The sequence below is a fragment of the Gallus gallus genome, chromosome Z (assembly GCF_016699485.2).
Source record: "Gallus gallus isolate bGalGal1 chromosome Z, bGalGal1.mat.broiler.GRCg7b, whole genome shotgun sequence".
In the NCBI taxonomy this organism is placed as follows: domain Eukaryota; kingdom Metazoa; phylum Chordata; class Aves; order Galliformes; family Phasianidae; genus Gallus; species Gallus gallus.
Window position 1 is genome coordinate 20411829 of NC_052572.1, and position 23003 is coordinate 20434831.

The 23003-nt window shown below is 38.4% G+C and overlaps 1 long non-coding RNA gene across 1 annotated transcript; it reads right to left on the bottom strand.

The window, feature by feature from the left end:
• Positions 1 to 1508: 1508 nt before the first annotated feature.
• Positions 1509 to 22028, bottom strand: LOC112530609. Its single transcript, XR_003072380.3, has 3 exons — positions 21233 to 22028; positions 11317 to 11387; positions 1509 to 4525 (listed from the first exon to the last, which is right to left on the bottom strand). It is a non-coding gene; the product is annotated as an uncharacterized LOC112530609 (long non-coding RNA).
• Positions 22029 to 23003: the final 975 nt, after the last annotated feature.

The window sequence follows — 23003 nt, forward strand, 5'->3', positions numbered from 1 at the left end:
CTCTGAGGCCAGAAGTAGGTGAACAACTGAGGAAGGGAAAGTTTGTGATTGCAAGTGTCCAGGTCTTTGCAAGATTTGGCTATATGTGATTATTTTAAAATATTTTTTGAGAAAAAATTTCCTTATGAGTAATATACCGAAACTGTATGAATAATAATAATAACAAAATGATTTTTTTCCTGAGTACATCATTTAGAAAACATCCACCACCTCTACTCCAACTCTTTGAATACAATGAAGATTCTGTTCCTCAAATTACTTTTTCAAACACATCAATTATATTATATCTATATTTTTTTACTTAATTTTTTTTACTTGTTAAACCATCCAAATGTTATTTTTTAATAAAAGAAAAAAAGAAAAGGAAAAAAATGAAAAAAAAACAAACAAAAAAAACAAAGCAGGGAGAATTCCTCTGCAATATAAACAATTCTTAACTTTCGCAAGGTGAAGTCAAGTATGAGATGGAGTGGTTGAAAATACTCCCAAATAATTTTTCACTCATTCAAATCCCCACATAAATTTATCTTTTGTTGTTGTTATTGTTGCTGCTGCTGCTGCTGCTGTGCTGCTCAGCGCTATTTAAAAATCTTTGAAAATAAGAGTTTACGGTGAGCACAGTTTCTTAAATTACAGCACTGAGATACTAAGAAGTACCACTATAATCAAGCTAATTAAAAGGCCATCTTAAGGATGGTAATCTGCATATGAAAAGGAACATTATTTTCCTGACAGTGGTTTTACTATCTGCTTATATTTGCATACACCCTACAAAGCTTGCCATCATTTGAAGATGAACTGCTCAAATAATAAGCAGGTTTTCTCTCCTTAATCTCTTTAAACCAAAGCAATAGTCCTTGTTTTGGCCAACTGTTCCCGTGTTTTTCAAAGTTCATTCTTTGAAGAACTGAAATACTTTCGTTTATCCAAAAAGAGCAGATGCACAACACACTTGGGGACAAATGAGATGTGTGAGTTGTGTACTGAATTTTTAATGATGTTTCCCTGGTAGAGACTTCAGAAGGCACTTTTGAAGATTACAGACTAACTGGATAATGAGCAGTTTTCTTCATACCAAAACTAAGTAGAAAGATCACTGTTGACTTCAATATCCATAAGCTATTGCAGGATGGTCTGTTCTTAACTGGTTTTATTGCTGGAAAAGTAAAGAAGTGGGGTGGGGGAGATACTAACAAAAGATAGAGTAAAATGCACACAAGTTTCTTTCCCATTCTCAATACAAATCTTTCACATGAATGTTTTGTCTCATAAAATCTTTCTTTTGGTGACAAATAATATGGTTTCTGAACTTGGAAAGACTAGGATACGAAACATTTTGATGAGTTCTTAAGTTCAGACAGAAGGAGATAGCTTGGAGCTTAGCATCTGGGAGCTGATGAATGATGAATTAAATACTTTGCCAAACTTTTTTTTTGCAATATATCCTTACAGGTTTGGGACTAAATAAAGACATAAACTCATATATATATAAACTCATATATAAATGACTTCTACATCTTCTAAAATATTGCTATAAGCTTGAAAACTTATAGTATCTGGGCTGTAGTGACCATGCAAAGGTAGAGCTCACAATCCCTAGGGATATCAGACTGTCGAAGAGTAAAATCAAGATGTCAAATTTTAGGAAAGCCGAAGTCCTGTACTTCAGGGAGTTAGACAACAAAACCCTCGAGGACCAGGGAGAAATGCAGAGCTGTCAGATCTTTAAGAAAGCTTTCCTTGGGGCACAAGAACTCTCCATCCCCATGTATAGTAAGTTAGGAAAGGAAGGCAAGAGACCAGATTGGCTGAACAGGGACCTGCTGGTCAAACTGGAGGGCACGAAGAAAATGCACAGGCAGTGGAAGCAAGGAGAGGTATCCTGGGAGGAGCATAGAGTTGCTGCTAAGCTGTGTATGGACAAGGCCAGGAAGACAAAGGTCCATTTGGAACTGGACTTGGTAAGGGGTGAAAAGAAGAACATTAAATGCTTCTATAGTTACATTAGCCAGAAAAAGGAAAGTCCAGGAGGGTATATCCACCCTAGCGTGCAATATAAACACGCTGGTAACAATGAACAAGAAGGCTGAGGGACTCAACAACTTCTTTTGCCTCACTTTTCACTGGCAACTGCTCTTCACATACCCCTCAAGTGGATGCGTAAGAGAGTGGGCACTGAGGAATGAATGTTCCTCCTACTGTACGCGGAGATCACGTTTGTGACCACCTGAGGAACCTGAACATCCATAAATCTACACGTGCCAATATAGCTCTGGAGAGACCTGAGATCAGCCTTTCAGTGTGTCAAGAGGAGCTACAAGAAAGAAGGGGACAGACTCTTTAGCAAAGTCTGTTATGATAAGACAAGAGGAAATGGTTTCAAACAACAAGAGGGGAGACTTAGATGGGATATAAGGAAAAAGTATTTTACAGTGAGAGTGGTGAGGCATTGGAACAGCTTGCCTGGAGAGGTGGTGCATGCCCCATACCTGAAGACATTCAAGGTCAGGCTGGACAGACCTCTGAGCAGTCTGGTGCAGCTGTAGATGTCCCTGTATATTGCAGGGAAGTTGGACTAGACGACCTTTAAAAATCCCTTCAATTTGAAAATCACATCCATTCTGTGATTCTATGATACTATATAATGCCTGCCAAACATTACAAATTTTTTATTAACTGTCCACACAGTTTCCTAAGGTTGATAATAATTTAAGGCCTCAGGGAGTGCAGCACACTGTGGAGAATTCGTTAGGCAGCTGTGGTTTACTTTTCAAGTTTTTGATCACAGTCTCATTTTTTGTTGGTTTTGTTGTTGTGGTTGTTGTTGTTTTTTCTCTCTGTGTGGGCTTTTTCCGGTTCTTCTCTTTAAATAAGTCTGAAACACAGATTTTTTCTAGAACTGCCTAGATGTCAATGCTTACCTTTTATATGCAGATTTGCAACTATTTCCAGTCATTTTTATTACCCTGCTCAGTGAATGGATTGAGGGACTAATCCATAACATCCTGTCATGTCCTTGTATTTCTTTTATATTTTAAATTCTCTTTGGCTGCACTCAGCTGGAATAAGATTGAGGGAATATATGATGTAGAATATCTGGCCAGTTAAGTTTACAAAAATCATCCAGTCGCACAACTGCATTAAAACAGTTGTTTCCAAATCATGAGTTTTTCTCAATTGAAAAGAAATAAATCGTCAGGAAAGCACTATGCCCTCCTGACGTGGGACACAGTAAACTTTCGACTGATGTTTTCACATAGCAATTTCATACCCATCTGTGTTTGCCTAGTGCAATATAAATCTACCATAGAGGAAATCTTGTAAAAACAAACAAACAAAAAAGTTATTTGTTGCTTGGTAAGATGTTGAGTCTATGTGGGGCTAGGAATAAGCTATGTGCTAAATTTTTTGTTCCCATTTGGAGTTTCAGAGACATAAAAATTTGCAAAGAAATGATGAACAGCATTAAAGTAATTTCAAGTCAGTAGAGGGTCTAGATTCTCCTATTTAAGTATCTGTTTCTAATTCATTTACATTAAATGAATGTGTATATTTGCTGTAAAAAAAAAATGTGTCACTGCTATGTGCCCACTATCATTAATGATTTTTAAATGTCCATTATTATTACCTTAGTGGGAGCAAAATGGGTTGAATAGCCCAGCGTTTGTATAATATGCCTGTGAAGAGATTGCTATGTATTACACAACTTATATTGTCAAGTAACAATCTATATAAACGTAATAACTACAAAGGAATATATACATATACATGTATTTTAGAAAAACTGGAATTGTTTTCAAAGGAAGCAGATTCAATAAAAGGAATGTTTTTCGCTGAAAAACTTTTAGCTAAAAGTTGGACTGGCTGTAGTTATTCTTTAAATAACATAAGTCCAGTAATTTCTACTGACAGTACATTAGTGTTGCTGACATCTTGATAAATGTGCTACAAGTAGACCTTCAAAGCTGTTCACAAAAATGTGTGTCACTTTCTCTCAGTAGCATCTATGGTGCACATCCTATGATAGATACACAGACATTGGAAGGGACAAAGACCACCCACTTTTTTCACATAAAGAATCCCATTGAGTAGTCATAGTCTGATACATAGGATTTTCAGGTGAGCTGTGTGAACGACAGAGGTACTAAGATCTGTGCTTGCAAATAAAACCATTCCCAAAAAGAATTATTTAAGAGTATTCCAGAATTCACCACACTTTTTGACAAGGCTTCTGTCAATCAGTTAACATCCTGTCTTGAATTTTTCTTTTGAAGAGAAACACTGAGAAGATAGTAGTCGAGTAGTTTTTGTTTCTTGCTGGAATCTTTGTTCCTCTGTCCTTTCCAAACAAGTTCTAAATGTGAGAATGATACAGCAACTGGATTGGCCTCATCAGCCAACTTACTTTCACCATCACAGAATAACCAAATGTCCACACACATTCCCTTACATCTGTCAGCATCTCTTCATGTGATGGGTCATGGTCCTCCCTCTTTAGCTTTCCTTCACACAGAATAAATGAGACCTGAGGAGAGACAGAGAAAGGATTTCAACTAAACTATTTCTAATGTGGATCCTCTGCAAAGAGGCAAGTAGTTCTCATCAAGAGACGAGAGTTAGTTGAGATGGAGGAACTTGAAACATGAAATCCTTGTGATGAATATGTTAGTGGGGCAGATTACTTACTGTTCTATGCATTTGTTGCTTTCCTTGTCTAGCGTGCCTTCTTGCATATCATCAAGTACCACTGATCCAGGGTTTTGCTGGTGCTCAGTGCATCATTGCATCCATCATCTGCTCTGCTGCTCCCACAGCTCATCATCTTTATCTTCTGCCTGCTCAGTGACCTGGCTATGAAATCTAAAGCATTGCCTAAAAGTCCAGGTAGGGAGCTCCATAAACATCTCCATCCCTTGGACAGTTAGTAAAGCTTATCCTAGTATTAAGAATGCAGGAAGGAGAATTTCCTCCTGGGACACCTTTCATCACAAATGTTCTCCACCTTTTATTGTTCTGTCTGCAGACTCCTGGGTTTGCCTGCTTTGGCACACATGTTGTTTTCAAGCTTCACTTCCCATCATTCCTCTTGCTGCAGAGCAGCAGACTGTCTGGAAAGATAATCTCAAAAGATTCTTTTCTGTACTATGTCTGAAGAATAATGTTGGACAGTTTGGCTAGCCACACAAGACCAGCAATCTGGAAGGTTGATTTTGAAGAAGTAGCAGTTACTTCAGATAGTTATGATCACCACTCTTACACAAAAAGCATGACAGTGATGATCACTCCATAAAAGTGACAATGTGAGAAGAATTAGTCCATACTGCTTGTAATACAGACCAGAAAAAAAAAAAAAAAAGAAACATATTTCCAGAATTTTTTTTTTTAGAGCAGTCAAAAATGTGGAGAGCTTTATCAGTGATATCTCTTTTGCTTTAGTGGTATTGAAGGTGGCATTTGTACTAAGTGAGTTCCTACACTAGAGATATTCAGTTTTACACTCATATGAAATGCCTGAACTGGTCAGTTTGTGCCATTGCTACCCTGGAGTTAAAGGGAGAAAATATTCTTGCTCTTCTTAAAGCTCTTGTCTTGGCATAGAGAGAAGCGAGGCTGTAAGTGAGGCAGTGAATGCTAAGGAGAATGTATTTTTAAGTATCAACACACAGTGGAACATTTGTTTGGAACTTTATTGTGGTAGCACGCTCAACATGAGCAAACTAAGGCTAAATGCAGTCAAGTTCACATGTATGTGCAGTCTACATGTCTTCTATAGAAATGCCTTTTGAAACTAATCCTACTTTCCCTAGTGAGGCAAAAACTGGTGGCTTCCAGCTGAGTAACTGGGCTCTGTTGCAATTGTCTTGGCAAGAAGCAAGGGGCTGTATGATGTGTTCTTCTGCACGTACTCGTGGTACACTTACTGCCTGAAACTACTCAGACTCAAGGAATGAATTATGTAAAAACCTTCATAGATTAACCACTGTTCCCCAGCTCACTAGTTACAGTAACCTTAATTAAAAGCAACCTTTAAATAGGAGCTTCTATTATACTATTAGTTAGAGAAATAATGCCTGACAGAGATGTCTGAAGAGGAAAAGTACTTGCAAGAATTGGTTCCACGTACTTGTCTTCAGGAGGTCAACTTGATTCACAGTGCCATGTCCTGACGACTCATGAACCTCTTGGAAAGAACACTTGAGTGTTACGTATTACTTTAATGCAGAATATATTGTGTCTTTCGGGTGATAAAAACAATACATTGTACATGAGAGATAATTTCTGTCTTCAGTGCCAAGTTAATCTTACACCTTAGAAATGAAATAAGACATTCAAATGCAGAGAAGCAAATTCAGGAACAGTTTTTAAGAAGAAGACAGTATGAGTAGATTATTTGCATTCCTGCTGGGGATCTGGAATTTATTTTAAAATAAGACACAACTCATTCAATGCTGTGATAGCTTTTACCTCATCAATGTAGGTAGTCACTATTGTTATTATTATTGAACCTCTGTAAATAATAAAGTCACTGTGAATCTCCTCACCACGTATGGAAGATCTGTTGGACAAATTCCAGTGAGAACAGGACCTTTTCAAATACCAATAATCATTTCTAAGTGCAAGAACAAACCTAAGAAACAGAATGAGAAGGAGCAATACAATAGACAAAGGACTCCAATCATTGCCCCTTCCTCCTCTTCCTTCCTTAACCCTATCACACAGACTTCTTTTAACAGAGTAGGGGAGCTAGCCAGTGAGTCCATTAAGTTTGGCAGTGACATCTGGAGCATCAAGTACAAAGGTGAAATGTAAGACAGAAATGGTCACGAAGAGCTCTATTTTCTTGGAAAGCAACAAGTTTGCAGCCAAAATATTTTTCAAATTTAACTTTTTTTTTTTTCTCTTGCATATTCTGATCAAGTATGTGTCAAACTGGAAATTAATTAGTCAGTGTTTAGAAAATATCTAAACAGAACCAGTGAAGTACATCTGCATACTGATGAAACAGTATCTTAAGTCTCTGTAGCCATAGGCAGGATTTAGAAAGCAATGTCAAGAATTTCCAGATGAGAGCCTGCCAGGCAGTTGGCCTGGGAGGAGGAGAGCCCAGAGGGAACACTGCAATCTTGCATTTGACTGAGCAGGCACCTGATTCAAAAGTCAGTAGGGAACACTACTGATGTAACTTTTTGTGAGAGACAGAACAGCAGCCGAAAGTGTTGATTTTGCTCTGTACCCTTTTGTAAGGAGAGCATTGAAAAACAGTTATCAGGAAGAGAAGCTCCCAAATGATGTTGATTAGACTGGGACAAAAATGCATGAAAGCCTGTTACAGAATTGGCTGATGTAGTTTCCAAGCCATTCTCAATGATATTTGAAAAGCCATTGTGGTAAGGTGAAGTACTTAAAAAAGGCAGCATCAGACCCACTTTTAAGAAGGGTAAAAAGGATGACCAAGGGAACGACCAACCTGTTAGTCTCACCTCTGTGTCAAGAAAGATTGTGGAGCAGATCATCCTGGAAGCTATGCTAAGGCACATGAAGACAGGGAGGTGATATGGGAGAACCAGTATATTTTCACCAAGGGGAAATCCTGCTTGACCAGCCTAGTGGCCTTCTATAATTATACAACTGCATCAGCGGACAAGGGAAGAGCCATTGATGTCATCTATCTGGACTTCAGTAAGGCCTTTGACACGGTATCTCACAACATCCTTCTCTCCAAATTGGAAATATATGAATTTGATGGGTGGATTGTCAACGGACAAAGAAGCGGCTGCAGGATCGAATTCAGAGAGTGGTGGTCAATAGCTCAATGTCCAAATGGAGATTGATGACAAGTGGTATTCCTCAGGAGTCAGTACTGGGACAAGTTTCTTTAACATCTTCATTAATGACACTGACAGTGGGATCAAGTGCACTCTCAGCAAGTTTGCAGGGAGTTGAAGATTCATGACCCTTGAAGTCCCTTTTAACCTGGGCCATTCTGTGATTTTGTGATTTTGTGTTTCTGTGATTCTGTGTGGCTGACATGCCTGAGGGACAGGATGCCCTTCAGAGAGACCGAGACAGGCTCAAGCAGTGGACCCAGGAGAACCTCATGAAGTTCAATAAGTGCAAGGTCTTGCATCTGGGTTGAGGCAACCCCCACTATCAATACAAGCTGAGGGATGAAAGGATTGAGTGCAGCCCTGCCAAAAGGACTTGGGGGTACTGGACATGAGCCAACTGTGTGCCCTCTCAGCCCAGAAGGCCAACAGGATCCTGGACTGTATCAAAAGAAGCATGGCCAGCAGGGCAAGGGAGGTGATCCTGCCCCTCTACTCTGTGCTAGTGAGACCTCACCTGGACTACTGCATCCAGATGTTGAGTCCTCAGTACAGGAGAGTCATGGACCTGTTGAGGGACCTGAGTCCTGAAAAGGGCCACAAAAATGCTCCAAGAGATGGAACACCTCTCCTATGAGGACAGGCTGAGAGAGCTGGGGCTGTTCAGCATGGAGAAGAGAAGGCTCCAGAGAGATCTGAGGGTGGCCTTTCAGTGTATAAAGAGGAGCTACAAGAAAGAACAGAGCCTTTAGCAAAGTCTGTTGTAGTAAGACAAGAGGAAAAAAGAGGTGAGACTTAGGTTGGATATGAGGAAAAATATTTTACAGTGAGAGTGGTGAGGCATTGGAACAGGTTGCCCAGAGAGGTGGTGGAAGCCCCATCCCTGTAGACATTCAAGGTCAGACTGGAGGGGGCTCTGGACAACCTGATCCAGCTGTGGATGACCCTGTTCATTGCAAGAGAGTTGGACTGGATGATCTTTAAAGGTCCCTTCCAACTCTAGCAAATCTATGATTCGATTATATCAGAGAAAATGACAATCAATACGTAAAATATATTACAGAATTTATAAGACCTTACCAAAGGTGTTGTTGTTCTATTCCTGCCACCTATCAAAGACACTTGAACTCTACTTCATCATTAATGTTGCAAGGTAAGTTCATGACAGAGGTCACAAAAGCTGCATCAAAACTTGCTCCCCGCTGCTTAGTGCAAAGGAAATTTGAGCACAGATATTTCACAGGATAGAAAACATATTGGTTTCTGGCCAGAACATGCATTTGGTCATTTTTAAAGATCATTAAAAATACTAATGCTGTTCTAAATTTTTAAACCATGTCTACTAGGGATTTATTGCTGAATGCTTGAAGTGTGAGCAGTTAGTATTAGCACTGCATGTTAATTTGGACTAGGTGAAGAAAAGATTGCAGCTAGTAATTTAAAATATATTCACACAACCAAATGAAAATAGTCTTTAGAAATCAAATCTAGATGTAGTCCATGGGTTTCTGTGAGCATGACTCCTAATATCTGTTCTTTGCCTGTAAAGAATATTACTTCTGTAAAATACTTTCATTTGTGCTGTCCTAACTCTAGAAAGGGAACAGTCCTCTCTCCAACATGTGTACAGCTCAAAAGTCTGTGGGAAACCTGCTTTCTTTTTTGATGTACATGGAGACCACTGGTTCACCAAGCAGTGACTCAACATGCAGTGCTCTGGCTAAGGAGCAGATCTGCCTTCTGTACAGGTTCCTCTCACCTCTCTAGCTTTTCAAACACCTGTCTTCTAAACTTTGCTCATGTAGGCAAATTGTAATTAAAAAATATTAAACATAACTCAGGCTACTGGAAGAAAAAAAAAAAAAAAAAAAAAACAGTGTATTTGAAAAGCAATGCACTTCCTAGGAAATTCCACTGGCTCATCCATCATTGTTTACATCAAGCCTTCCCCAACAGCTGACTTCTACTGCTGATAATCTGCAACCTTCATCTATTCCTGGAACTGTTTATCACTGTCAGGTAGAATCACATGGTGCAATTTGAAGGCTTGAAGCTTGATTGCAAATTAGTGTCAAATGTTAAGATTTTTTATTTTATTTTTTCTTCTGAGAGCACAATGGGAGACAAAGAGAATGATTTACATTGTCATCCTAAACATTTATGAAAAATAGATAAAAGTAACAGAACACTGACTAGATAGACACAAATAAAACTAACAGCACTGTATGTCTAATCCTAGAATCCATGCTGACACAATAACTAGTTCATTAAAAATTATTTTTGTATCTCTGAATACTTTTGTGATGACAGTGTTTTTTTCAAGTAAGTGAGCACAGAGGGGAGCACGTGTGGAATTCCTTTTTTGTTCTGATTATTTTGTCTATAAAGCAGATTTTGTCAAATTTGTGCCTACTGAAGAGGCAGAAATGGAGCTAATGCAAACATGGTGGAAATGCTCACAGACTGGAACTGTCTCTTGCTCTGTACTCAGGGAAGATTCCAATTGATTTTCATTATTTAAAAAATATTTGTGTTCCGCATCTGGACAGAATGTACTGATTTTCACTGAAAATCTGTTTGTCTGTTTTGTTTTGTTTTGCTTTTCTGTTTAGTTCTACATCAAACTGATTTTAAACTAGGGAGATAACACAAAGGCATAGGTAATGTTCAACAGTGTATAACAGGGAATCGCTTCACATCCAGTGAAAAATAGGGAGCCAAGAAAGTAAACTACTCAGACTTACAGATATTTCACATCATAGTTCCTTCTATGGTCTTAATACTTTGCTTTGATTGTTTTACTTTGGACCTCATTTTGTGTAGCAGAGAGATGATAAACTTACCTATACTTCTAAAGAACTTTGAGAATTATATGAAAAACGTAATAGAAATCCTATGTGTTCTTTTGGTTTAGTTTGATAAATTTTGGTAACTCACTACCTATTCAAAAATTGAGTATTTCTATAGTTCATGATTGACAGAGCATCACTGTCAATATCACATTTGCAATAGGAAGCGGTCACAATCTTACAAATAGTCTTATCATCTTTCCACTGAAGTCAGAAGATTTTTTGCCAGTAATTTCAGAAATATGTCCATACTCATAATCTCCTTTGAACACTATACCCAGAGGAGAAGACAAGTGGGACCCAAAACAGAGATACTTTTAGAAAACCATTCCATTTTGGGGCAGTATCAGTGCCAGAGACTTGATTTAACCTTTTTGCTGCTAAAAACCACAGTCCTTTAGGCTTTCTATTGCAGTCACAGTTCCTTATATGTGCACTAGCACAGTCTTATAAAGTTATTTATAGCCAGACTGCTCACAGAAATACATGGCAGAGATGCAGCATGAAAGAGCTATTATTTTCCAGTATCTGAGGTGTGTAACTAGTTCCTGTGCTCACACTGCCATTCACTTTGCTTCCATAAAGCCAGATTCTCACTACTTCCACAGGGAAATTCTGATGGGTAAACTATGCTTTTTTACCTCAGGTCTAGACAGTAATTCTGTAGATTCACTCCCCATTTCTTTGTCTTGACAAAATTTGCAGATCAGCCCTGTTGAAAAAGATGAAAGATGCTATAAATGGTGTGGAAAGGGATGCAGAAGACATCCTTTCTCCATGCAGGTGACCATGGCAAATGCTTATCCTAGAAATCATCTCATGCAGCCTCATTTCCAAGTGCTGAGAAACTGAGTGAGCTTCAACTTCTTATTTATCATTATCCATAGCTACTGTGGTAATAACTTTCTCATGTGAGCAGGAGAGGCAGAGGTGCTGGAAACAAAAGTGATCCTCTGAACACATGGAAATTTCAGGATGTTAATACATCCTAATTTCAACAGTCTTTCCATGCCCTCAAAATCCCTTATTTCTGTATGATCTAAGTGTCAACCTAGTAATAAATACACATCTTTTAAAAAACTTGTAGAAATTAGAATATATTTATTAAGTCATAAACACAACTAGCAAGACAGTCAGAAATCAGGAAACTTAAACCCACCTGCAATCAAAAATATCTGGATGATATTCAGGAAAGTGTCTACTGGGCATAAAGTGCCTTCAAGTCTAGCAGAGTTCAGAACAGGAATTAAGTCTGGCTTTGTAATTGGATCAGGCACCTGAATTCACCAGCCTCCGTATTAGAATGCTGAAATACATCTGAGGCACCGCTTGTCTCGCAAATCCCTTCAGAGTGATTTGATCTATTTTATTTAAATGTAGTTAATTCTCCATTTTTGGCATGCAGAACACTTGGATTGCAGTCACAGAGAGTAAGCATACAGCAGTGTCACTGCACCCTCTCTGTAAGCATAGCAATCCAATACCAGAAAGATGATGATCAGTAGAGATCAGCTGAAATGTCTGACCAGCCCAAAAAGTTTCAAGTCATGCATTTGCCTGTGTGACTAGTATGGACATGTTCCCTTGTTCCAAGGGCTCCTGAGGTGTTCAACAATTTTGTGCATGTCCCTGGTGCCACTTAAGAGCCCACATTGCATTCTTGAAGCATGGCTCCACATTACTTCAGCTGGTTTTGCAACAGCAACTCAGCACAGACAATCCCACAATGCCCAAAGAAATAAACACTGGTGGATTTCAGCATGCCCAACAGGCACCTGTGGCACAGTAGTTCCCTAAGAAGGAACAGATCCCAAGAGATCCTATTTTCCTGACTTTCAAAGCATCCTAAACTTCACACTTCCTAAGTAGTAGAGAGCTGAACTGAACTAATTAAGTCTCACTGACAAAAATGTAAGCTTCTCCTGAAAAGCTGAATGACTCAGGGGTAGAGAGTGGAAATGAGCCACTTGTCTACCCCTTTGATTTAAAGAAAGAATCTGAGAAAGCAGGTCACTATGTTCTGCCCATCTCAGTGGTGGTCCACTAGTCAGGAATAAATAACCTTATAAATTCCATTTTCCAAAAGCAGGCATAGCCATACATCTCTGTATGAAAACCTTTCTTGTCATAAGTTCACAAAAGTGACAGTTTTAGCTGGAAAAAAAAGTAATGCCTACTAATGGTGCTCTGGGAGCAGGGAGAGGTAGGCCATAAATATCACTGCCTGCAAACTGACGTTTTCAGAATAAAAATCTACTGTTTATAATTTTCTAGTCAAAATTAAAAATGGGATTAAATCCTTTCATTAAGCTGAACTACTTCAGGATTGTTTTGTCTTTTTTTAATTTGTTTTGGTCTTTTACACTACATATGTACAACGTAAGATCTTCTTTCCTCTCTTTATGGTTTTGGAGGTGACAATTTTTATGTGAAATTTTATCATGCTTTAGGCACAGCCTCGCCATGAAGCAGCATAATGTAGGATATGGAAAAGATATTTCATGCTGTGTGAAAGGTATGTAAAGTCAGGTCTTGAAGGAAGTCTTGACTACCTATTCGGGCAATTCTGCCTCACAGCAGCAATGCTGTGGAGCACTGGCTGAGTTTTCCTCTTGACTCTAGAGGTGGCAGTGCAAGTGTATGCATCTTAGCACTAAGGAGGCCTGGCTCCATTACGTTTGCTTTAGCTCTTCCCTAAGTAAAAGAGGTTATGTTTTAAGTGAAGTCCTGTCACCTCAAAACTGCATTATCAGTTTTGAAAACCAATGTCCTCATATTTCTTTCCCTGGTTACTTGTAAAGACACGTGTTCCTTAGGTGGCAGAGGAAATAAAGCACCCAGTGCAACTGGTCACCATTGCAGTACTAGAGTTTGCTTTCACCTGTCATTTCTAATGCACAAAGATTTACACATCTAGTATGATAAGCTGTATATCTTGAGGAAATAATGAAATGATGTTTTGCCTTGCAGATGCTTGTTTGGAGCTGCTCTAATCAGTGTTCTGGCCAGAGGTCTCTGAATGAAAGTACTTGCAGTAAACAGATACAATTAGGTCAAGAACAATTAGGATTCCAATTCTGAGCTTGACTCTCTGTCTTTTCTGCTAAGAAAGATTCAGAAAGCCTAAAGCATGCATTTAAAGGATATATAACAACATAGATCCTATGTTGTGCAGATTGCTGATAGCCACAATAGAAACTCATGGAAGAATTTATCCATACAGGAAGACTGACAAAAAATTCAAGCTTCAGACAACAGTCTAAATGTACCTTGGTTATACCAGACTGCTAAAATAGCTATCAGTTATCCATAAGATGAAAATATCAGACCAATGACACTATATGTTAGTTTTATGCAAATATGAGCAAGATGGTCTGAATTTAACAAGATCAATACAGATGCTCTAACTCATTAATTCTAGATTAATTCTATTTTACTTTAGCTCTTCTCATGTCCTATAACTTGGGTTGTGAAAGAAACCACAATGTGGTTTTGAAACCTTTCTCCTCTTACTTTAAGTTGCAGTGTCAATTCAGTAATTAAACCAGCTGAGACCCTAACAAAGACCACTTTCTGCAAAATAAAATAAAAAATAAATGCAAGTCCCCAATGACTTGACATGAAAGGGAAAGAATCTGTCATTCAAACAGTTTAATGACCTTCAACCACATTTGCATAGTTAAAGACTCCAGCATAAAGTCTGTACTTTATGACCACACTTTCTCATCTAGAGCATACTGGCTTTACAAAAATATCTAAGTCACGTGAAATAATACTGGACGAACAGGCCTTTATAAAATGTGGGTCAAGTACAGAATTCACCTCTGTTCTCAAATTAGGAAGCAAGTAGTTTCTTGGCATTTCATATCACCTCTATGACTCTGCAGGGACAAATAAATACCAACTGCAGGTGAATGACTGGTAGAACAGAGATGACTGTCCTGTTTAGCTACTTAACTAAACCCAAACCTTTTGATCTTTCTACATCACTATAGAAAACAAAGTGTGGTGATTGTTCTCCTGATGAAAATTTTCTCTCTAGTGATTTTATAGGACTTAAAGTTAGCTTTAAAAATATATCAGTTTAAGCCTGAATTCCACAGCCTCCCTCATTTTCAGTGCGAAAGTTTCATGAGTGCCCTCAGTTCTGCACATTCAGAACTGCTCCAACGCAGCAGCTATGTACCTCTCAAATACATAAGCCTTCCATACATCCAGAAAAAAGACAGAAACTCACCACAGGCTCTTCAGAGGCAGAGCCTCAATATGCAACTCTGGCACAGACCTCAGTAGTCAAGATATATATTCTTTTCCATTTGTCCTTCCAATTGAAAGGCAGAGAAGCTGGATGGCCTTTTTAAGCAGTAAGAAAGTAGTTAAATGCTCACAGATTATATGGGAGGATTGTTTTATGGTCCTCTGGGTTTACTACAAACAAAAAGGGGTTTTGTATAAACTGTGAAACTTTCTGCCTCAGGGAAGTTGAGGAAGCAAAGACCTTTCACATCTTCTAAAAAGCATACAATCACCACTCTACACTATGTAATTCATCTGTATACACTGTATGAGTTTGCTCTTCTTACAAGCATGGAGATGAAAGCAGTGAATTTTGCTTTCTGAGACTAGATAGAAACCGAATGTTTTTGGAGACACCAAATACCTGGAATGTGTGATTAGTGAAACACATCATACTGGCTCTGCAGGACACCCTGAAACCCTGGTGTTATGGAATGTTCTTTTAATATCAACTGAAATAACCTTGAAATCAGAGCCTTTTCATGTTTTCCCAGACAGAAAAGTTCTCTGATCTAAGCTCTCCATTAACACTTTCCTCTCAGTGATGAAAAGCAGGCTAAGAGTAACACACTCCACGTCTCTTTTAGGTGATGTTTACAAATTGTTTACCACTGACGTGAAGTTTTTCCTGAATGGCACTAAATCTTACATGATACCAGGGGGAGCAAAATAGGAAAGGAAGGTCTTGTTAGGTCTCAAGTGTTAGCTATATGAAGAACCTTCTATCTATTTTGTGCCAAGATTCATGTGGCACATATGTGGCACGTGGATTCATGCGTGTCTCCCCAACAGACACACACATACACTTTGATAATGCAGTTTTCACCCACTTGAGCAACCATATGCCTCAGAATTTCCATGTATTTTTAACTTCTTTTTTTTGTTGTTTTCTCATTTACACCATTTTAGACTCTATTTTTCATCCACGAAATGCTGAAGGCATTCTCGTTTTTGTCAGTCTGTTTATTCTTGTTCTGTTGTACATCTGTTGCGTGATCCCTCTTAGCTGGTGTGTGCACCATTGTGTGGCTACAAAAGCACATTCATAAATAATGTTTCAGGGTAAATTACAAGATGGTACTTAACTGGAAAGCATTGCAGGAAGTGTTTGCTTTTAGCATTCTTTGTTTTTTGTTTGGGTTTATTTTTTTGGAATACTTTTAGTCTTTATGGGTCACAGGAAAAAAAGAATAGAGATTTGTGTTCCTTTAAATTTCTTTTCAAAGATAATAGATTTTAGAATGATCATCATAAAACCTCTTTTTTAAAAATCCACCAGCAGTAATTTTGCGTAAAGAATTGTACCATGCAGTACTTATAGACTAATAAATGCTGGGGAGAATTGTCAGTTTTTACTCTTTTCTCCTGAGGAGAGATAGCTAATTTGTATTGTGTTTTGAATGACACTTACTCACCCAAGTGGATAAATGCCATAGAAAAGGTGACAGCGCATGTGACTGACAATGTCTGTAATTGCCTTTACCTTCATAAACAAAAAGATTAGCATATGCTGGGTACTCCAGAGAGCATTACCACTCAGTCTTCAAAGTGAGAATCCTGGGAAAGATAACAGTCATTAAAACTGAGATTCTAAATTAAAAAAAAAAAAAAAAAAAAAAAAAAAAAAAAGCATGTCAATAAATACAACTCAAGAAGAATTGCCCTTGAGGGTCTATCACCCTATTTCCACCTTTAAAGCCATTCACGCATTTGCACTTTTGTGTTGTGTAAGAAAAAATGGAATTAAAATTTATATGTAAAGTCCAGGAATAGCCTTGGTTCCCGTCCTGTTATTCTCTGTACCAATCATGAAGATGCATTCCAAGAAAGAAGCTTGGAGATGGCGAATTCATTTTGAAGATTAATACCGCCAGGTTACATGTTTTATATTATGAAAGACAGTTATAAGTTATATAACAATGTGCCGTTTTCTTATTTATTTTTCATCTACCATGCAAGCTAATTAACAAATAAAGCTAAGATTTAACAGATCCCTTTCTACCTCCAAGCCAAATTGTTATCACTATTAAGGTAGTATAAATTTGGATGAACTGCACTGAAGTTGACTGGTTTCTTTCAGAATTACACCAAGTATTCAGAAAATAATAATAATAAAAAAATTGACCCTGCCCAAGGAAGGTGTTCAGTGCACATTTCAGGAAGCTGAAATGCACAGTAAATAAAGCATGGATCACATAAAGCATATTGAACATGGCCCTGCAAATGAGACAGCAAGGAAACAAAATTAATTCATGGTCTGGAATTTCCAGCACAGTTCAGCTCTCATCAGCACCACACCATTCTCGCCTGGAAGTCAGACATAGAATCATCATGCTGGGGAAAATAAGGACTTTTGGTGACAGTGTGTATCTCCCCTATGAGTTCCTATTTTCCTTTTTTCATGATTTCTAGAAATCACTAGAAACAAATGTTTTCATTTTTTCTAATATATTTCCAGAAACATTTCTGTGTGTTTAAGACAGCCCAAAGGGATGAGGCAAGGGTCCTGAGCAAATAATAGCATGAGACACTGCAGTTAAATCCTTTATTGTCAGTCATTCACAGAAGGCGGTGAAATAATGAGTGTAATTCTGACATAAACATTTAGTTTACTTGAACAGCATCATAGGATACCCGTCTCAGTATAGTTTTCAGATTTAATGTGCTAAGCATTCAGACAATTTTGCCTTTTGCTGTCCGTCCATTAAGCTAGTGGTCAAATCACCTTTCCATCCTCCTTGTTGCCAGCGTCATTTGTGTTTTTCAAACCCTTCTGCTTTTAATAGCCTTTAAAGGCAACACAAATGAACATGTGAGTGAATATGACTGGAGTGTAACAAATCAGACTGAACAAGGTTGGAGTATAATAAATAAATCCACCAAAGATTAAATATTGAGGAGGTGATTTTTGCAGAAGGAAACATGTTTCTGAGTGTACACGTTTCTTTTAATTAAACAGCTTCTCTCTTCTGAGTTCTTAGCTTTTATGCAGCATACACATCCCAGCAATCCTTCCTAGGTCTCTAGTGACATGTGAGGGGAATCCATAACTGCTGATGACTTGACACTAAGTGGGAACCATCAGGTAAGGGGGCTTTCTTCACAGTGGCACAGCTAGGACATCTATCACTTTCTGTGAGTCACCTGTTCCTTGAAACACTGGGTATAGAATCATGCAATATCCAGAGTTAGAAGGGACCTATAAGGATAAACAAGTACAACTCCTGGTACCTGGATCTAAACACGATATAAATTGCTTTAAGGTTTTAGCTATTAAAAGAACCTCCCATTTAAGTGTCTTCTTGCATAATCTCACTGAAGCTGCAGCAGATGGATCTAGTCTGGCATTTTCTCTGTGTGCTCGTCAGTGCCTGTTGTCTGACCTGTTCTGCCTGCCACAGAACATCTTTGATGGCAAGTTTAATGTTCCAGAAGATAAATACTACAAAAAAGCCACACTATTCACAGAGGATAGTCTAGTTTGTGTAATATTCTCCACTAGGATGTGTTAGGATGTGTTTCTCTTTAACACTGAGATGAGGGTAGTAGATGGGGAAGCATACAGAGCTGTTGTTATGTGGGGCTATTTAGCAGTTCAAGTGTAGTTGCCACACTAAAGTTAGTTAGTCAGTAAAGTTAGTTGGCTCATGCCAACAGGTCATCTAATTCCCAGTGGCAGGAGGAAACAAAGCAACAAGGCCAGCTCAGGGACCCAATTTCATGCTCAGCTCACATCTCAGGAGGGGCTGGGACACCTGTGGAGATATTTCTCACCTGTGACCCTCAAATCTCTACAGCAGTGGACTGCCTTTTAGTCTGGGGCTCCACAGAGACTTTGCTATGCTACGGTAGTGTTAAGTAGGTTATTTTCTTGTTCCCTTCCTACTTTGCATGATCACAAAAAGAATATGCTAGGTTTCCAATAGTCGTGAGAAAAAATAAAAGGCAGAAGATCACTCCTGCTTCAGATTTTAATATTTTCAGTCATTTGTAATGAACATCAGTGAAAATGTCTCTCTGCTTCTGGAGAAAGAGCTTGACAGATTAAAGACTTTAAAAAGCTTTCTCACTGTTTGAGAAGTCAGTGTGAGGTGAAATTCTGAAAGGCACAGTTCATACTCAATAAACTTACTAATCAAGATTGACAAATTAGGCGACATTTAATTTTCCTAGTATCCTTCCACAGAATTTTGAAGCACTCCATTTTTGGTTAATGCAATTAGGAACATTTAAAGAGTTAGTAAGAAGTATTCCCAGTGTTTGAATTAGTAATTGAAGACTGGAGAGAAAAGGTGAAGAGAGACTAGGCTATCTGATGCAATGATTGACAAGTCTGTTGCAGGATAGCCACGTATCATACTCATGGATAAACAAAGAATTATCCCTCGCAATAATGCAGTGTTTGACATTTATAAGAGATTCTGAGTGAGATTGCAGAAACATCTTTTTTTCCCTCTCAATTCACAGAAGATAACTTTCTGTAACTACCATAGAAAATGAAGTGATTACTACAGATTTCATATTTTAATTAACTTGTACAGCAAGTTCTCTGAAGTGCAAAGGCTGGGTCTGCACAAGCACTGAACACACAGCCACCCAACACTGCATGCAGTCAATCTTGGTATGAGCAAATGCAGCAATTTCACATGTAGCCAGCATTTTCATTTGCAATTCTGGATATAAATGTACTTCTGTGACTCTGCCTTATAGATGTGCCTTTATGACACCCAGGATTTACATTTTGAACTTTCATTAGATTTCTCATTTTTTCTTCAGTAAATGCCTAGTAAAACTCTGCATTTATCAGAAAAGATATTTTCTGCCTTACAAAGGGCTCCTGTGCTCCTTAGATATGAACTTATTAAATCATTTCATTGTCTAGCATTTGTGTAATGCAACCGATCCTGCTTGTTCTGCTAGTGTAGATCTATCCACTAATAGAAAAGACACACACTGTTAGTACTGTTTGCGCTTGCAGGAAGTCTTGCTCAGAACAGTCAAATTTCAAAGTCCTACACTCTGGAAATGGTGTAGTATGATTTATCAGACTGTGAGGAGTCAGAGACAGCTCATCCATATCAGTGCTCCAGTCTCAGCAACCACTGGTGATACCAAAGATCTTCCTAAAATACTTCTACTGAGAAGGTTGCACAGATATTTCTGTACTGTTCTCCAGGAATAGGTATGAATCCCCACCATTGCTGAAAAATAGCATTTTGTAGCTGAGAATTTGCTCCATCAAACAGTGTTATTGTGCCCTTTGGATCCATTGTAGTTTTCATGGAAATAAATAGGAGGCATTACTTTTGAAGTAACCTATGTATATAAAACCCTTTCACCATACATTCATTTACTTGTTCTTCCAGTGTACACTAGCAGCTTCATAACCAGCTCCACCAAAATCTGTTCCTTGGACTGTAGCAGCAGAGGCATGTGATTCACAGTGCAGAAATTCAGTTCAGATGCTCTGAAACCTGTACCAGTTCCATCTGAGCTCTTCCTACAGTATAAAGGCCTGCCGAATTATCAGCATATAGCCACACAAGTTCCACCAGCATGCTGTCTTCAAATAAACTATGTATCCTTTGACCAGAAGTGTATTGCAAAATCAAAGAATTAAAACTGAAATGGTGAGAACTGGCTTCAAGCTCAGGCTACCAAAGGGTGCACAAAAGATCTAACTATGGAGATGAAAAGTAGTTAGAGCTACTTCAAGAACTACAGGAAACTGAGACAGAGCTTATGGTAAGTTTAACTAGATATTGCAAGTTTTGCTCAAAACAAGTAACATTAACCAATGCTTGTAACTTTATAAATGTTAAGGCATTCTTTCTTCCATGAAGGCCCCTGATTTCCAAACAAATGAGGAATCATCTGAACCTGATTTCTGATTGTGCATACTCTTCAGCCACTGAGTAACATCCTTCAGTTTACGTTCACTACAGTTAAAATGATCACAGTTTTTATTTTTGAACAATTGCCCCTCTTGGGTATTGTCACAGAGTTATCTAGATAAATGTGTGCCCGTGACAGGGGGCAGTAGGCTTGTGGGCCCCTTGGCTTCCTGAAAAAAAACAAAAAAACAAAAAAAAACCCAAAAAAAGGAGCAGCAGCAACGATCTAAGGAGAACTTATTTTACTAACTATGAAGTCAGGATGCAAGACGACACAATATAATACAGTCTAATTGAAAGTAAGGGTAATAAATCAAATGAAATAAGAGAGAGAGAGGGAGAGAGTTTCCAAAACCAGAAGCCTTACTTGATGAAGGCGCACGGCTTGGAAGCACACCCACTCCTCTCCCTGGCAGCAAGCAAAAGCGAAAGACCGTGCGCAACCAGATGACGTATCTTCCATGATGTATCTTCCTTCTCTGACCGTGAGGTCCTCTGGGATACGTAGTTCTTCTTCTCTCTTGTCCATGATGTTATGATGTGGAATACCAATAGCAAAATTACAAAACCACGACAGGTATGCTGCATCTGTGAAATCTTTAACGCAATATCAAGTGTATAAAATAGATGAGCCAAAAAGCTGTTATCTTTCTTACAAATTTCTGTCCTTATTGTGGACGTAAGTAGCACAGTTTTGTTTTTTTCCCCTACTTATCAACAGAACGTTGCTAAACAACATGGCACAGCTCAGTCATAGTCTCAAGAGATGTTCTCATCTGTCCACTTTCCAATATGGAGTCTTAACACTCTCACATATATTTAGATACCAAAAGACCTGGGATTTTTGAAAGTAGAACGGTAAATAACTTTGATTTTGTTCTGGATTCTCCTTACATTAGTGCTGATAATAATCAAAACCTAAGGCACACATCTACATCTTTATACACATATACCTGTAAAAAATGTACATGGTTTTCCACATCAAGTACCAAACTGAGAACATCATGCGATGGTTTTAAGTCAATTCTGAGCTCTGTGTTTATTTTTAAACGCGGACACCCTACTTGTGACACCAAGAGCCAGGCCATATCTTACTGATGAATCATACAATCCCTTTGAATTTAAAATGGCTATAACAAAAATGCTGCATAAGCATATGTACCTGTTGTATTTTAAAATGTTTCTAACTTTATGTGTCCATGTCCCAGTTCACTGACTTACAGCAAGGGAAAATTTAACATTTTTCCAATTTCAGCCTCAGTTCTGTTTCCTTATAAAAATAATTTTAGAACTCTGAAAAACATTTGATTCCAAAACTGTACTTACGCCTCCTCCAACACCCCAAGAATTACTTGGATTTTTCATTAAATGCCAGTAAATTGAATCTGAACTAACTTACCAATGGCTGCTGAAAACTCTGATTTTATTTCATTGTAAATGACCAATACCATAATGAGGTTGCTGCTCTGCAGTTTTTCCTCTTACTAATTAATCACTTCCTAATCACTGACCACCAGATTTCTACAAGTAAATTTGACACCTATCAATTTATAGGCTACCTGATAAGCCTTTGAAAAGGTCTGCCTGTTTGGGGCTAGTTTTTTTGTTGCATGATCTACTGAAATAGCAAAGATACAGAAAAATAATCAAAATGTCTCAATGGAAATCTTTGAGAAAGAAGCAAAATATGATGCTTTATAGTTTACTGAGATGTTATTCCCCCATCCTCCCCAGGAGAAGAATCAGAGCTGGTATATCCAAGGTGAAGGGGTATAAAACTACTTTCTGGCAGGAAAGGGGACTGCAGGGCTTGCTGCTAAGGAGCAGCAGGAACCAATAGATATTAAGGACATGGAACTGACACGTCAATCAAGGAGTTAATATATTATGAGACTTTTAAAGTTACCTTTCATAAGTAGGAAGAAACTGAGAGAGGAAAGAGGATCAGCAATGATTACATGGTGTGTGAAGCTGAAAAGATTGATTGCAGGGAGGTATGAGGAGTGGGAGGTTCTGACCAAGGAGGTCCCCTCATCACACCAGTAGGGAATGCTGAGCTGAGCACTGAGAACTGTGCTGACCACTAAGAACTCCTCTATGGAGTGGGCTCTATGAGTGCTGGCTGAAGCTCCATGTCC